Source organism: Impatiens glandulifera, chromosome 9 (genome assembly GCF_907164915.1).
Source record: "Impatiens glandulifera chromosome 9, dImpGla2.1, whole genome shotgun sequence".
NCBI lineage: Eukaryota > Viridiplantae > Streptophyta > Magnoliopsida > Ericales > Balsaminaceae > Impatiens > Impatiens glandulifera.
The window spans coordinates 4370748-4385752 of record NC_061870.1 but is presented as its reverse complement, the minus strand read 5'-3'; the positions used below and the strand labels follow the sequence as shown (position 1 = coordinate 4385752).

Genomic DNA, 15005 nt, shown 5'->3' with positions numbered 1-15005 from the left:
TCTAAAGAGAAGTCAAATACCTCAGTCTCCTGAGTCTTTTCTTCATCCTCTCTTGCCATGAAGCATGCCACCACTTCTTCATCACTTTCACTGGATGAAAAGTAGGAGTCACGGTTGTTTCGTTGGTTCTTCCTGTCACCTTCCATAAGAGCCTTCAGCTCTTTTCCATCATCCTTGGCATCTTCACACTTCGGCTTCCGGCATTCCGATGCATAATGACCTTTAATACCACAGTTAAAACACGTAACATTAGCTTTAGATTTCTTATTGTCATTAGAATTTGAAGAGTTTGAGTTAGAGTTGCTCTTCTTCATGAAGTCGCAAAAACTTCTTCACAAAGAGAGACATGGTGTCGCTGCTCAGCTGCTGAGCCGCCATCTTCGCATCTAGAGCGGTTGGTGGCTCTTCAGCAGTCACCAACGCCTTGGCAATGATAATGGATGTGGATTGATCTTCTTCCATCCTATAGTTCAGCTCGAACTCATAGGCCTTGAGATCAGCAAAGAGATCAAAGAGAGAGATCTTATTAAGATATTTGGATTCTCTCATTGCCATCGTCTTTATGTCTCATTCTCTTGAGAGAGCACGCATGACCTTAATAGCAAGCTCCCGGTTGCTATAGGTCTTGCCTAGGATGTACATGGAGGAGACAATCTTGTTGAATCTGGTGTCAAAATCGTTCATTGTTTCACCAAGACGCATCTTGAAGCTATCAAACTGCTGAGTGGCAACCATAATCTTGTTTTCTTTGGTTTGCTCGTTGCCCTCACACAGTTGGGTGAGTCTGTCCCAGACCTCTTTGGTAATATCGCATTCGATAAAGTAGTTGAACATGCTATCATCGAGAGATCTGTATGGAACATCAAGAGCCATGTTGTTGAGGTTGTTCTGCCTCTTTTCATCAGCGGTCCAGTCAGCTTTCTCCTTATCGATCTTGATAGGGCCTTCTGTGACAACACTACACATGTCGTCATGAAGATAAGATACATGATCGCGAACTATTTTCTTCCATACAATGTAGTTTTCTCGAGAAGGTTGGAATGGCTGTAGCACTGGCATCTTTGGTTATGGTCAACATTTTTCAGGAAAAGCTTGAGAATAGAAACATGGCTCTGATACCAATTGATAGGATCGGATTTATCGATAGAGACGGGGGACTGGCTATTGATGAAAGCTTATAAAAACAGTTTGAAAGAAATCTTGTTAGAGATTTAATTCGCTTTTTATTCTATGCAAACCCTTGTAAACACTTGAAACAGAATCAAGGCGGAATTATTACTTAGGTTTAAAGCTCAAGATGAAAAATGAGAAGATGATAGAAATGAAAAGACACAGTAGTTTGTTTATGGATGTTCGGAGCAAACTCTCCTACGTCACCCCTTATTCCAACCACCAGAAGGATTCACTATAATATGATTCGAATCAAATACAGTTTCCACACACTTAGTTCACTATTGAACAGAACACACTCTGTTCAATTTACAAGATGAAGAATATCACTGAGCTAACGGTGTTTTTGAATCTAGCTCTCTGTTGATTCACACACAGTACAATTAGGAAAGCAACTTAAGGCTTGAATATTCAATGAATTTATTTCATAGTCGTTCTTCTCAGATTGTATTTCTTAGTTGATCGAATGGCAGTTCGTCCGTTGTCCTTGAGATTTGATAAATACTGGGTTGAGACTAACAGTCGAATCTTTAGAATGATACGTGACACTCTTCTATTGGAAAGCCTCCATAGTACACAGCAGGTTCTGAGCACTAGGATCGTGGTCGTACACCAACTGGTAGTGCACCGAATATTCCATCAGAGATGTACCTGCAAAACAAGTAATATGAGGGAAATTATCTTACGTGGCATTCGTTGGTTGGTTGCATATAGCTATCGTACTGATCTTCACTAGAAAACGGAGCAAGAGTAGAGTACAACTATAGCACGTGGGTAGGCGGGTGTTAGCTTCAAGCATACTACTTAAGTATAGCATTAGACGTATTTCAGTTAGACGACCTCGTCTAATGAAATCAAACGTCCCGGTCTAAGAGTAGAATTCATTAGACTGCCTGGTCTAATGGGATTATACTTACGTCTAATTATAATCACTTCAGACTAATCTGAATCTGAAGGAGTTAGACTACACGTCTAACTTTCACCAATTAGACATCATGTTTAATCTTTCACAAACCATTAGATTGCACGTCTAACTCCATTGAGTTAGACTGCACGTCTAATTCCGGTTCTACTTCAGACTTGTCTAAAGGAGTTAGACTACACGTCTAACTTTCAGGTTCTATTAGACTGCACGTCTAACTCCACGAGTTAGACTACACGTCTAATTACGGTTCTACTTCAGACTTGTCTGAAGGAGTTAGACTTACGTCTAACTTTCACAATCCATTAGACTGCACGTCTAACTCAACGAGTTAGACTACACGTCTAATTACGAGTTCCATTAAACTGCACGTCTAATTATGGTTCTGTTAGACTACGCGTCTAATTCCACGAGTTAGATTGCTCGTCTAATTCCGAAATCTATTAGATTGCACATCTAACTCCAAAATCTATTAGACTGCACGTCTAACTCCACTGAGTTAGACTACACGTCTAATACCGAATATATTAGATTGCACGTCTAACTTTGCTGAGTTAGACTGCACATTTAATTACGAGTATATTAGACTGCACGTCTAATTATGGAGTCTATTAGACTGCACGTCTAATTACGAAGTCTATTAGACTGTACGTCTAATTACGAAGTCTATTAGACTGTACGTCTAATTCCTCTAGTTAGACTGCACGTCTAAAACTTCTTAGTTAGACTACATGTCTAACTTTTCTAGTTAGACTGCAAGTCTAACTCTGTGCATCTAATACCAAATCGGTCTAATGAGTCTCATTAGAACTAAGTCTAATCATATTGTTCTTTAATACACCTGCATCAAAAATAATTAGACGCATAGGTTATTTCATTATCAAAATCCCACTAGTCATACTATTTCAACAGAAATTTCTTATAAACTTCTCCCTTTTTGATGTTTTTAGCCGAAAAGTATCACAACCAGTATAATGACCAGAGAGTTTAACCATGATGGTTCAAAAAGTATTATTTATATTGTAAAATAGAGTCATAAGCCGAAATTTATAAAATATAATACTTAGTAGATTATAATGAAGGAGCAGAAAATAGATTTTTTAAGTTCAAGAGTTTGGTTGTCCCCTCTGTTCTTTTTCCTTTGCCTTCTGCGCCTCTCTCACTCTCTTATCCGCGTCGAATCCCCAACCGGTTATGAAAGTTGGTCTCAAAGCGGTTCGGTCGAAGTTGAAGAAGTCGCCTTCCAATCTGGTCGGTCGAGTCTAAGTCCCGGAGGGTGGAGTTCTCTCACCCCGTATGAAGTTGGCAATGGTTTCGTAATTTGTGCCCTGATTTGGCTGAGTGGTTGAGGGATGGAAAGAGAAGGTACGGTTTTGCGTTTCCTTGTGTTTAGAGGAGCATCATCCTCTTTTTTGCCGTCGGCAAGTGGAACGGTAGGATTTACAGTCGTTTGAGGGTTACTCTATTCCACCCGAGATAATAGTTCGTTTATTTCCTTTCTTTTTCTTTTATTTGACTGTGCCCTTATCATCATGCCAGTCAGCTGCTCGGTTGGTTGAGGATTTCGAGCCGTTTCGGCATCTCCTATTTCGGCTGCATTTTGTTTTGCCATTTCTTTATCATTAATCTCCTGGGCTAAACGTGCATCAGTTATTTCAAGTTTCTTTCACTGTCGTTCCTGTTTTTCTTCATTGGCCTGGATTTTTAGAGCCGTTTCTGCATCAGTTCAAATCTGCTCTTCGGTGGCCACAGCCTTGACTCTTGCAAACTCCTCAAACTGTGCAGACATAACTTGCATCATTTGAAGGGGAAGCGGTGTGACCGTCTTTTTCTTCCAGAGATTTCGGTTGACTTTCTTCCTGCTGGTCCCCCGTCGGTCTAGATGACTGACCGACATCAAAAATCGATTTACCCAGCTGATCATTGTAATTGTCAGAATCTTCTTCATCTAGCTAATAGCCTTTAACGTCTTTCGCCGATTTTTCCTCCAACCTTGCGATCTCAAATTTAAGATCGTTTATAATTGTGAGAGCAGTTTCTCTTACCTTCTTTTCCACCTCGATTGGTTCCTCTTAAACATCCTCCAATGTCTCGGTCAATGCCCTTAGTCTTGCGTTTGCGTCAATTAGTTTCCCTCTAGCCATGACTAGTGGAATGAATTTTGTTTTCGCAAGGTCAAAGACTGCGTCTTCCAAAGACACCAGTGTTCGTTTTCGGTATAGTTGTGGAGCATATGCTTGAAGTGAACTTCATTTCTGATTTTTCCACCAATTTCTAAATGGGCGGGTTATTTCTTGGCCAGATCCTCCGACATTCTGAGAAGCCGATTAACTAGGTCGTCGACCTCTTTTTGAGAAACCATATTTTTAGAGTCCGGTGTAATGTCGCGATTATCCGCGACCTCATGAGGCGGATTTTGATCATGTCCGTTTGAAGGATTTCTTTAACAGCAAGACCGGTGGTACTCTTTGTACATTGATTACCCTCTTGCACCGGAGGATCTTCCATCACCATTTCTTCGTGATTTTCGGTCGATTCTTTGGCCTTGTCAGTATCAATTATCCGGTCATCTTCAACTGTCTGACCGGTTTCAAGGAGTTTTTTCTTCACCTTTGATTCCATAACCCGAGGTGAAGGAGCAACTACAATATCATTGATTTGATCCGAAGTCTTCTGATTGACTTCTTCATCCGCACCCCCAACAGGCTGGATGGGGGAGTTTCTAGTTTCAAGAATATGAGATGGAATAGAGGTACTTACCTCATGGATCGAAGCACCTTTAGATGAAGGGTTTTTGGCTTTGCTTGCCGAGGATTCATAGTTAGACGTGAAGTCTAATAGGCGTAGTTATACGTGCAATCTAACAAGCGTAGTTAGATGTGTAGTCTAACAGATACATAGTTAGACGTGCAGTCTAACTGGCGTAATTAGACGTGCAGTCAAACAAGCGTAGTTAGACGTGCAGTCTAACAAATACGCAGTTAGATGTGCAGTCTAATAGGCGTAGTTAGACGTACAGTCTAACAGATGCATAGTTAGACATGCAGTCTAACAGATGAAAGTTAGACGTGTAGTCTAACAGACGTAGATAGACGTGCAGTCTAACGAATACGTAGTTAGACGTGTAGTCTAACAGGCGTAGTTAGACATGCAGTCTAAAAGACGTAGTTAGATGTGCAGTATAACAGATACGCAGTTAGATGTGTAGTCTAACATGCGTAGATAGATGTGCAGTCTAACAGATGAAAGTTAGACGTCAGTCTAACTCCTTCAGATTAGTCTGAAGGGACTCGTAGTTAGACGTGCAGTCTAACTCATACAGATTAGTCTAAAGGGACTCGTAGTAAGACGTGCAATATAATAGATGAAAGTTAGACGTACAGTCTAACTCCTTCAGATTAGTCTGAAGGGACTCGTAGTTAGACGTGCGTCTAATGGATGAAAGTTAGACGTGGAATCTAACTCTTTCAGATTACCCTGAAGGGACTCGTAGTTGGACGTGCAGTCTAACAGATGAAAGTTAGTCGTGCAGTCTAACTCCTTCAGATTAGTCTGAAGGGACTCGTAGTTAGACGTGTAGTCAAATAGATGAGAGTTAGACGTGCAGTCTAACTCCTTCAGATTAGTCTGAAGGCAAACGTAGTTAGACGTGCTGTCTAACATATGATAGTTAGGCGTGCAGTCTAACTCCTTCAGATTAGTCTAAAAGGAACCGTTATTAAACGTGTCGTCTAATTCCATTAGACCTGTTGGTCTAATGGATCCTGTTATTAGACGGGGGGCGTCTAACTTCATTAGACTTGTCAGTCTAATTGAAGAACGTCTAATTCAACGCTTCTGTGGTTGCTTGAAGCTAGCATCCGTCTACCCACGATTAATTAGTTGTATGCTACTCCTCCACTATTCTGTGCAGATCAGTACGACAGCCAGTTACTAATGCCACATAAGCAAATATTCTTCCCACTACTTGTTTCTTGTAGGACAATCCTAGAAGAATATTCAGCGCACTTCCAAATTGGTACGGCCATGATCTTTATGCACAGAGTCTGCTACTCCTTTGGACTATGGAGGCTTTCTAATGGGTGCTCGTCACGTGTCATTATAGAAGATTCGATCGTTGGTACCTGCTCTCTATTTAAGGATCCTCGGACAACGGACAAACATACACGCGAACATACAAGCTGATACACTAACGGACTACTGAATTTACAATCTCACGAATTGCTTTCTTTCTTTACTGTGTGTACATCAAGAGAGAGATAAAATCAAAGTATTTTCTAGCTGAGTGATATTCTTCAATATATTATAAGTTAAATAGAGTCTGTTTTGTTCAATAATGAGTTAGCCGTGCACTGTATTTGATTCTAAGAAAAGTATAGTGAATCCTTCTTGTTTTGAGAGTTTTGCTCTGAACATCCATAAACATCTCTTTGTGTCATTTACATTCTGTCATCTTCTCCATCGTTGGTTCTTAGCTTCAAACCTGAGAAAACGTTTCCGCACTTGAATCGTTCAAGAGTTTGCAAGGGTTTTTGAAGAATATAAAGTGATTTAAATCCCTAATAGGATTTCTATCAAAAAAAAATTGTACGAAGTTGTCATCAATAGCTAGACCCTTGTCTCTATTGGTGCCATCGATCCTATCAATTCGAAATCTTTTTACTGTTTTTACGAAAAAACACAAAATAAAAGCGTGAAAACGTATGATTTAATATAAAAACACGTTATTTTTGAATGTTTTAATTGATTTTTGATGTTTTTACGAAAAAACACAAAATAAAACCGTTAAAACATTCAATTAAAAAAAACACGTTATTTTGAATTAATTTTTGATGTACTTACGAAAAAAACCTAAAATAAAAGTGTGAATACAGATCGATTTGAAGAAACTGAGGTCATAAATGGCCTTAGGCTGTTTAAAACTCGTCATTTCGAATTTCGTGAAAAAATAATTTTTTTAATTAATTGATGATGTTTCAAATGAATAAATTGTTCATCATATGTCGTTTGCGGTCATACCAGCACTAATGCACTGGATTAGAACACCGTAGTTAAGCATGCTTGGGCGAGAGTAGTACTAGGATGGGTGATCCCCTGCGAAGTCCTCGTATCGCCGTCCTTTTTATAATTTTTTTAAGAAACAATCAAATTAGCGATTGAATTTAATAAACTTTAATGTCACACTCATTTTTAATGTTTTTACGAAAAAAACACAGAATAAAAACGTGAAAACGTATAATTTAAATTAAAATACGTTAATTTCGAACTTATTTTTGTGTTTTTATATAAAACAACATACAAAATATCATAAAAACATATCAATTTGAAATATTTTTATTTTTTTACGAAAAAACACAAAATAAAAGCGTGAAAACATACTATTTAATATAAAAAACACGTTATTTTCGAATGTTTTAATTGAATTTTGATGTTTTTATGAAAATACACAAAATAAAAGCATGAAAACGTACCACTTTAAAAAAAACACGATATTTGGAATTGTTTTTTGATATTTTTATGAAAAAAAAATACAAAATAAAATCGTGAATACAAATTAATTTGAAGAAACTGAGGTCTTGAATAGCCTTGGGCCGTTTAAAACTCGTACATTTCGTGAAAAAAATCATTTTTTAATTAATTACTGATGTATTAAATGTAAATTGTTAATCATATGATGGGTGCCATCATACCAGCACTAATACACGGGATTCCATTAGAACTCCACAGTTAAGCGTGCTTGGGCGAGAGTAGTACAAGGATGGGTTACCATCTAGGAAGTCCTCGTGTCACACTCTTTTTATAATTTTTTTTAAGAAACAATCAAATTAACCATTAAATTGAATAAACGTTAATGTGACACTCATTTTTAATGTTTTTACGAAAAAAACTCAAAATAAAAACGTGAAAACGTACGATTTAAAATAAAATACGTTAATTTCGAACTGTTTTTTTTTATTTTGTGTTTTTATATAAACAACATATAAAATATCATAAAACATATCAATTTGAAATCTTTTTACTGTTTTTACGAAAAAAACACAAACAAATCGTGAAAACGTACGATTTAATATAAAAACACGTTAATTTCAAATGTTTTAATTAATTTTTGATGTTTTTACAAGAAACACAAAATAAAAGCGTGAAAACGTACAATTTTAAAAAAAGCATTATTTTGAATTGATTTTTGATGTTTTTACGAAAAAAACACAAAATAAAAGTGTGAATACGGATTAATTTAAAGAAACCGAGGTCGTAAACAGCCTTAGGCCGTTTAAAACTCGTCCATTTCAAATTACGTGAAAATTCGTTTTTTTTAATTAATTGTTGATGTATCAATTGAATAAATTGTTCATTATATGAAGGGTGCTATCATACCAGCACTATTGAATGAGATCCCATCAGAACTCGTAGTTCAACGTGTTTGGGCGAGAGTAGTACTAGGATGGGTGAACCCTTAGGAAGTCCTCTTGTCGAATTCCTTTTTATAATTTATTTAAGAAATAACTAAATTAACGATTAAATTGAATAAATGTTAATGTCACAATCATTTTTAATGTTTTTACGAAAAAATACAGAGAATAAAAACGTAAAAACGTATAATTTAAATTAAAATACGTTAATTTCGAACTTATTTTTGTGTTTTTATATAAAACAACATACAAAATATCATAAAGACATATCAATTTGAAATTTTTTTATTTTTTTTTACGAAAAAATACAAAATAAAAGCGTGAAAATGTACGATTTAATATAAAAACACGTTATTTTCGAATGTTTTAATTGATTTTTGATGTTTTTACGAAAATACACAAAATAAAAGCGTGAAAACGTATAATTTAAAAAAAAACACGATATTTCGAATTGTTTTTTCATATTTTTATGAAAAAAAATACAAAATAAAAGTGTAAATACAGATATATTTGAAGAAACTGAGGTCATAAATAGCCTTAGGCCGTTTAAAACTCGTCCATTTCGTGAAAAAAATTTTTTAATTATTTGTTGATGTATCAAATGAATACAATTTTCATCGTATGACGTGTGCCATCATACCAGCACTAATACACAAAATTTCATTAGAACTCAACAGTTAAGTGTACTTGAGCGAGAGTAGTACAAAGATGGGTGACCATCTGGGAAGTCTTCGTGTCACACTCTTTTTTATAATATTTTTTAAGAAACAATCAAATTAACGATTAAATTGAATAAACGTTAATGTCAAACTCATTTTTAATGTTTTTACAAAAAAAAAAAAAAAAAGTGTGAAAACGTACGATTTAAAATAAAATACGTTAATTTCGAACTGTTTTTTTTATTTTTGTGTTTTTATATATAACAACATACAAAATATCATAAAAACATATCGATTTGAAATCTTTTTACTATTTTTACGAAAAAAACACAAATAATCGTGAAAACGTACAATTTAATTTAAAAACACGTTAATTTCAAATATTTTAATTAATTTTTGATGTTTTTACTAAAAAAACACACAATAAAAGTGTGAAAACGTACAATTTAAAAAAAAAACACGTTATTTCGAATTTATTTTTGATGTTTTTACGAAAAAAACACAAAATAAAAGCGTGATTACGGATCGATTTGAAGAAACCGAGGTTGTAAACGGCCTTGGGACGTTTAAAACTCATCCATTTCAAATTTCATGAAAAAACATTTTTTTGATTAATTTATGATGTATCAAATGAATAAATTGTTTATTATATGAATGATGTCATCATACCAGCACTAATGGATGAGATCCCATCAGAACTCCGCAGTTAAGCGTGCTTGGGCGAGAGATGTACAAGGATGGGTGACCATCTGAGAAATCTTAGTGTCACACTCTTTTTTATAAATTTTTTAAGAAACAATCAAATTAATGATTAAATTGAATAACGTTAATGTGACACTCATTTTTAATGTTTTTACGAAAAAACACAAAATAAAAGCGTGAAAACGTACAATTTAAAATAAAATACGTTAATTTCAAAGTATTTTTTATTTTTGTGTTTTTATATATAACAACATACAAAATATCATAAAAACATATCAATATGAAATCTTTTTACTGTTTTTACGAAAAAAAACACATAAAATCGTGAAAACATACAATTTAATATAAAAACACGTTAATTTCAAATGTTTTAATTAATTTTTGATGTTTTTACGAAAAAACACAATATTAAAGCGTAAAAACGTACAATTTTAAAAAAACACGTTATTTCGAATTGATTTTTGATGTTTTTACGAAAAAAAAAACTAAATAAAAGAATTAATACGGATCGATTTGAAGAAATCAAAGTCGTAAACGACTTTTGGCCGTTTAAAACTCGTTCATTTTGAATTTCATTTTTTTATTAATTGATGATGTATGTAACAAATGAATAAATTATTCATCATATGTCGTGTGCGATCATACCAGCACTAATGCACATGATTCCCTTAGAACATCACAATTAAGCGTGATTGAGCGAGAGTAGTACTGGGATGGGTGATCCCATGGGAAGTCCTCGTGTCGCTCTCCTTTTTATAACTTTTTAAGAAATGACTAAATTAACGATTAAATTGAATAAACGTTAATGTCACACTCACTTTTAATGTTTTTACGAAAAAACACAAATAAAAACGTGAAAACGTACGATTTAAATTAAAATACGTTAATTTCGAACTTTATTTTTGTATTTTATATATAAAAATACATTAAGTAAACTCAATTAATCCGGGTTGGTACAAGAGTAGACAGGTTCTTGAACTCAATGACCATGTCATTGAGTGTAGTAACCAAATCTTCTTTAGTAAACTCTTCACAAGAGAAATCAAATACCTCTTCCTCTTTAGCCATTATGTAGGGGAATCCTTCGTCATTGGTTTCTGAGTCGGTATGAGCCGACAAGCTCCCACCATCGTCGGCTATCAATGCATTCTGAACTTCTTTGCTTTCATTGGATTGCATATGTTCACCCCTTTGGTTGTTGTCAGCTGGTCTTCGATCATCCGGTCTTGAATCATCACTTTTTGGTCTTCTGCATTCCGACTTGTAGTGACCTAAAGCATTACAATTAAAACATCTAACATTAGATTTATCACCGTAGTTGTAGTTGTAGTTGGTTGATGGTTGATTCTTCTTTATGAATTTTTCGAATTTTCTTCCAATCATAGCCATCGCATCCTTGGTAAAATGTTCAACGGTTTGAACCGGTACAGGAACGGTTGGCTCCAAGGATGTCACCAAGGCTTTGGTTGCGGTTGACGTTGAGGCTTCATCTTCGATTTGAGATCTCATCTCGAACTCGTATGCCTTCAAGTCTTCAAAGACATCGTGTAGTTTCATTTGCCCGAGGTTGTTGGATTCTCGCATCACCATGGTTTTTATGTCCCGAGCACAAGGAAGAGATCTTAATGCTTTGACAATTGTTTCCTTGTTGTCATACTTATTTCCAAGGGTAGACAACTCATTCACCACATTTGTGAGCCGATCACTAAACTCTTTCATAGTTTCACTAGGCCTCATTTTGATGTTTTCAAACTTCTGAGTTGCCACCAGTATATTGTTTTCTTTAGCTCTTTCTTTTTCCTCATGAAGTTGAATCACCGTTTTCCAGGCTTCCTTTTGCAGTTTTGCAATCTCTGACCTTCCCGAAGGTGTTTCTGTCTAGAGATTTGAAGATATGTCTCATGCAATGGTTGTCTAGGTTGTTTCTTCTCTTATCTTCAGCTGTCCATTCACCTCTCTCTTTCTCGATCTTTATCGGACCGTCTTTAAGGATGATCATCATTTCATCATCCATGGTAATCAGATGTAAATACATCTAAATCTTCCAGTCGGTAAACTCTTCACTTTCCAGTATAGGGGGCTTCTCATTATGAGTCATTTTTGTCAGCTTTGTGTTACTTGAGTGTTAAGATTAGTTAATCTGATACCACTTGTTAGGATCGGGATTGTCAATAGGGGACCGGGGTCCGGCTAAAGGAGAACTCTTACAACTCACACAATGGTTGTTGCTAATCCGGTTAGGAATTAATACCGGTCTTAATACTACACAGTCTGTCACAAACTCTTGAATCGCGTTCAAGTGCGGAAATGTTTGTTTCAGCCTGAAGCAACACACACGGACCGGATAGAAATAAGAATGGAGAGATGTCAGTTATAATAGATGGAAATCGGTTCGGTTAGTTAAATGTCCGGAAATGATGAAAGAACACAAGACACAGATTTTATGGATGTTTGGAGATAAAAACTCATATGTCACCACTTCTTCTCAAATAACGAGAAGGATATTCACTAAAGAATATTCAACAACATAATACACCACACAATCGAGTCTTATTTACTGCTCGATGTTCACTTTACAACACTCACATAGTATTGTAATACATTTTTACAAATATTTAAATACCCAGAACTTTTACAGTTTGTTGTTATCACTCAATAGCTTTGTAGATTTCTCAATGTATGTTCTCAAGAGTGAAAGATCGCGCAAAGAATTTGAATTTTAGAGTACAGAGAGAACTAGGCGCGAAGAGAGCAAGACCAAGAGATTTTTCTTCAGCCCTTTAACTTTCTTTTATAGTATAAATATGACATCGGTCATATTTCTCTCTCTCAAAATGATTGGTCAAAAGGATCAGCAATTCATTAGAAGTTTCCCAAATCGTGATGCCGTATCGGCTTAAGTCAGGTAACTTGTACGTTTGTGTATTTGTACACTTGGAAATTGTACATTTGTCGGTTGCCTGCTCTTTGGAGGTTACATCTGGATTTATACCAAATCCGGTAACTGTTCATCTAACAACTGTCTGTAGTCTAATCAGCAGACTTGTTTCAAAAGACAAGTGACATAGTCTGAACCTTTGATAACCTTCCTCTGCACTTACCAAGGAATATATGTTTGCATTAACACGTCAACTACCAATGTATCCATATCTTTGATTTTGATTTTATTTAAAACTGTCCGGTGAAAGTATATGTTGCCTGAGGATTTGATCTGACCGGACACATATCGGTTGATAATTTGACCGGTCCTGTTTCTAGCCGAGTCGGACTTCTGAGAAGATGTTTCGGTTTGTGTTGTTTCAGGAAGATGGTTTTGACCGGCCAGGTTGAAAGTATGTACCTGCACATAAAGTTGAATTTAATTAAGTTCTTTTAGATAGTTAATTACTTATTAATTAACTTATCTACTTTTTCTAATAAATATTCACAACATAATTTTGTTGATGTAGTTTGAATAAAACGAAGTTGGGTTATTTATCGTTGTGTAGGTACAAATCTAAAGAAGACTGTCTATTTGGACGTCGTTTAAACTCCTTTAGCGTGGTCTAAAGAGTGTGTGTAGTTAGACGTCGTCTAAACTGCTTTAGACATGGTCTAAGGAGTTCGCGTAGTTAGACATCGTCCAATCTTCTTTAGATGTTGTCTAAGGAGTGCATGTAGTTATACGTCGTCTAAACTCCTTTATACGTAGTCTAAGGAGTACGCGTAGTTAGACGTCGTCTAAACTCCTTATACGTGGTCTAAGGATTGTGCGTAGTTAGACGTCGTCTAATCTCCTTTAGACTTGGTCTAAGGAGTGTGGGTAGTTAGACGTCATCGAAACTCCTTTAGACGTGGTCTAAGGAGTGCGCGTAGTTAGAAGTCGTCTAACCTTCTTAGATGCGGTCTAAAGAAGAAGCGTAGTTAGACGTCGTCTGACGTTATCAATAGTCTGACAATCTAGTTGACCCTAATAAATGAACAATAACCACGTACGCCAATATTCAAATTGCCCACGATGTGTTGTACGTTCTAGTACAACATTATATTAGAGAATATTCGGTGCACTACCTGTCCGATACGACCACGATCCCTTTGCACAGGCTCTGATGTACTATTGTACTATTTGGCGGCCATCCAACGGACACGTGCCATGTTTCCTAGTAGAAGATTCGACTGTTGGTGTACTTCAAGTATAACTAGAAGTTCAAGGACAACAGACAAACAACCAGTTTCTACTCACAAGCGACAAAGTTACTCTCAACATCTTTCGAGCTCTTGTTATCTAATTGCTTATTCTCTCTTAAGCTCAAGTGTGAATTAACTAAGCATTGTGTGATTACTCTGTAATTCATCTACTGTATTTTCTTGGTGAAATCTTAGTATTGTAAGTTGAACAGAGTTTGTTCTGTTCAATAGAGATTTAGCTAGAAGTTCAGAAGTAGGCAGTTTTTAAGTCATGTGGTTTCTGACTGGATTTGTGTAGTGTGTTCTTTACCAATCAAAGTATTCTAGTGAATATCCTTCTTATTGAGGAAGAAGGGGTGACGTAGAAATTTTATATCCGAACATCCATAAAACTCCATGTGTTCTTTACTTTGTATTGATTTCATTCATCTGTCTAAAGCTTCAAATCCAACAAACTGTTCCACACTTGAATCCCTTCAAGAGTTTGTGAAGATTTGCGAAGAATTGAAACAGTTTTTAACTTCTAACAGAGTTAAAATTGAATTGAAAGTCATAAACTGTTAATAATAGTCAGATCCCGTTTTTATTGTCGACACCGATCCTAGCAATCACTTAGTGGGTATTACACATGTTACATGTTTTTATAAATCCTGTGTCGATCATTTTGAAGATCGAATGGAGATTATTTATTCCTTTGGTATCAATACCACCTAGTGACTATTTACAGAAGTTACATGTTTTATAAACTCTGGTGTCAATCAATTATGATCGAAAGGCGATTATTTATTCGTTTCCTATAAATACAACTTAGTGGGTATATACGTAAGTTATATGTTTTCATAAACTTCAACGTCAATTGTTTTGACGTTTGAATGGTGATTGTTTATTTTTTTGATTTAAATACTACCTAGCGGAAAACAATCATAGTTTAATCATCCAAATATCCGACCACCTAATGGGTTTTTACACAAGTTA

At 35.6% G+C, this 15005-nt stretch overlaps 1 non-coding gene and 4 pseudogenes across 1 annotated transcript; all 5 read left to right on the top strand.

Annotated features, from left to right (window-relative positions):
* The first annotated feature begins 7097 nt into the window (after positions 1-7097).
* LOC124916939 lies at positions 7098-7211 on the top strand (annotated as a pseudogene).
* A 557-nt stretch (positions 7212-7768) lies between these two features.
* LOC124916925 lies at positions 7769-7887 on the top strand. The gene has a single exon (XR_007096997.1). It is a non-coding gene; the product is annotated as a 5S ribosomal RNA (ribosomal RNA).
* Positions 7888-9128: 1241 nt separating this feature from the next.
* LOC124916951 lies at positions 9129-9247 on the top strand (annotated as a pseudogene).
* Positions 9248-9816: 569 nt separating this feature from the next.
* LOC124916945 lies at positions 9817-9935 on the top strand (annotated as a pseudogene).
* A 559-nt stretch (positions 9936-10494) lies between these two features.
* On the top strand, positions 10495-10613 carry LOC124916944 (annotated as a pseudogene).
* The last annotated feature ends 4392 nt before the right edge of the window (positions 10614-15005 follow it).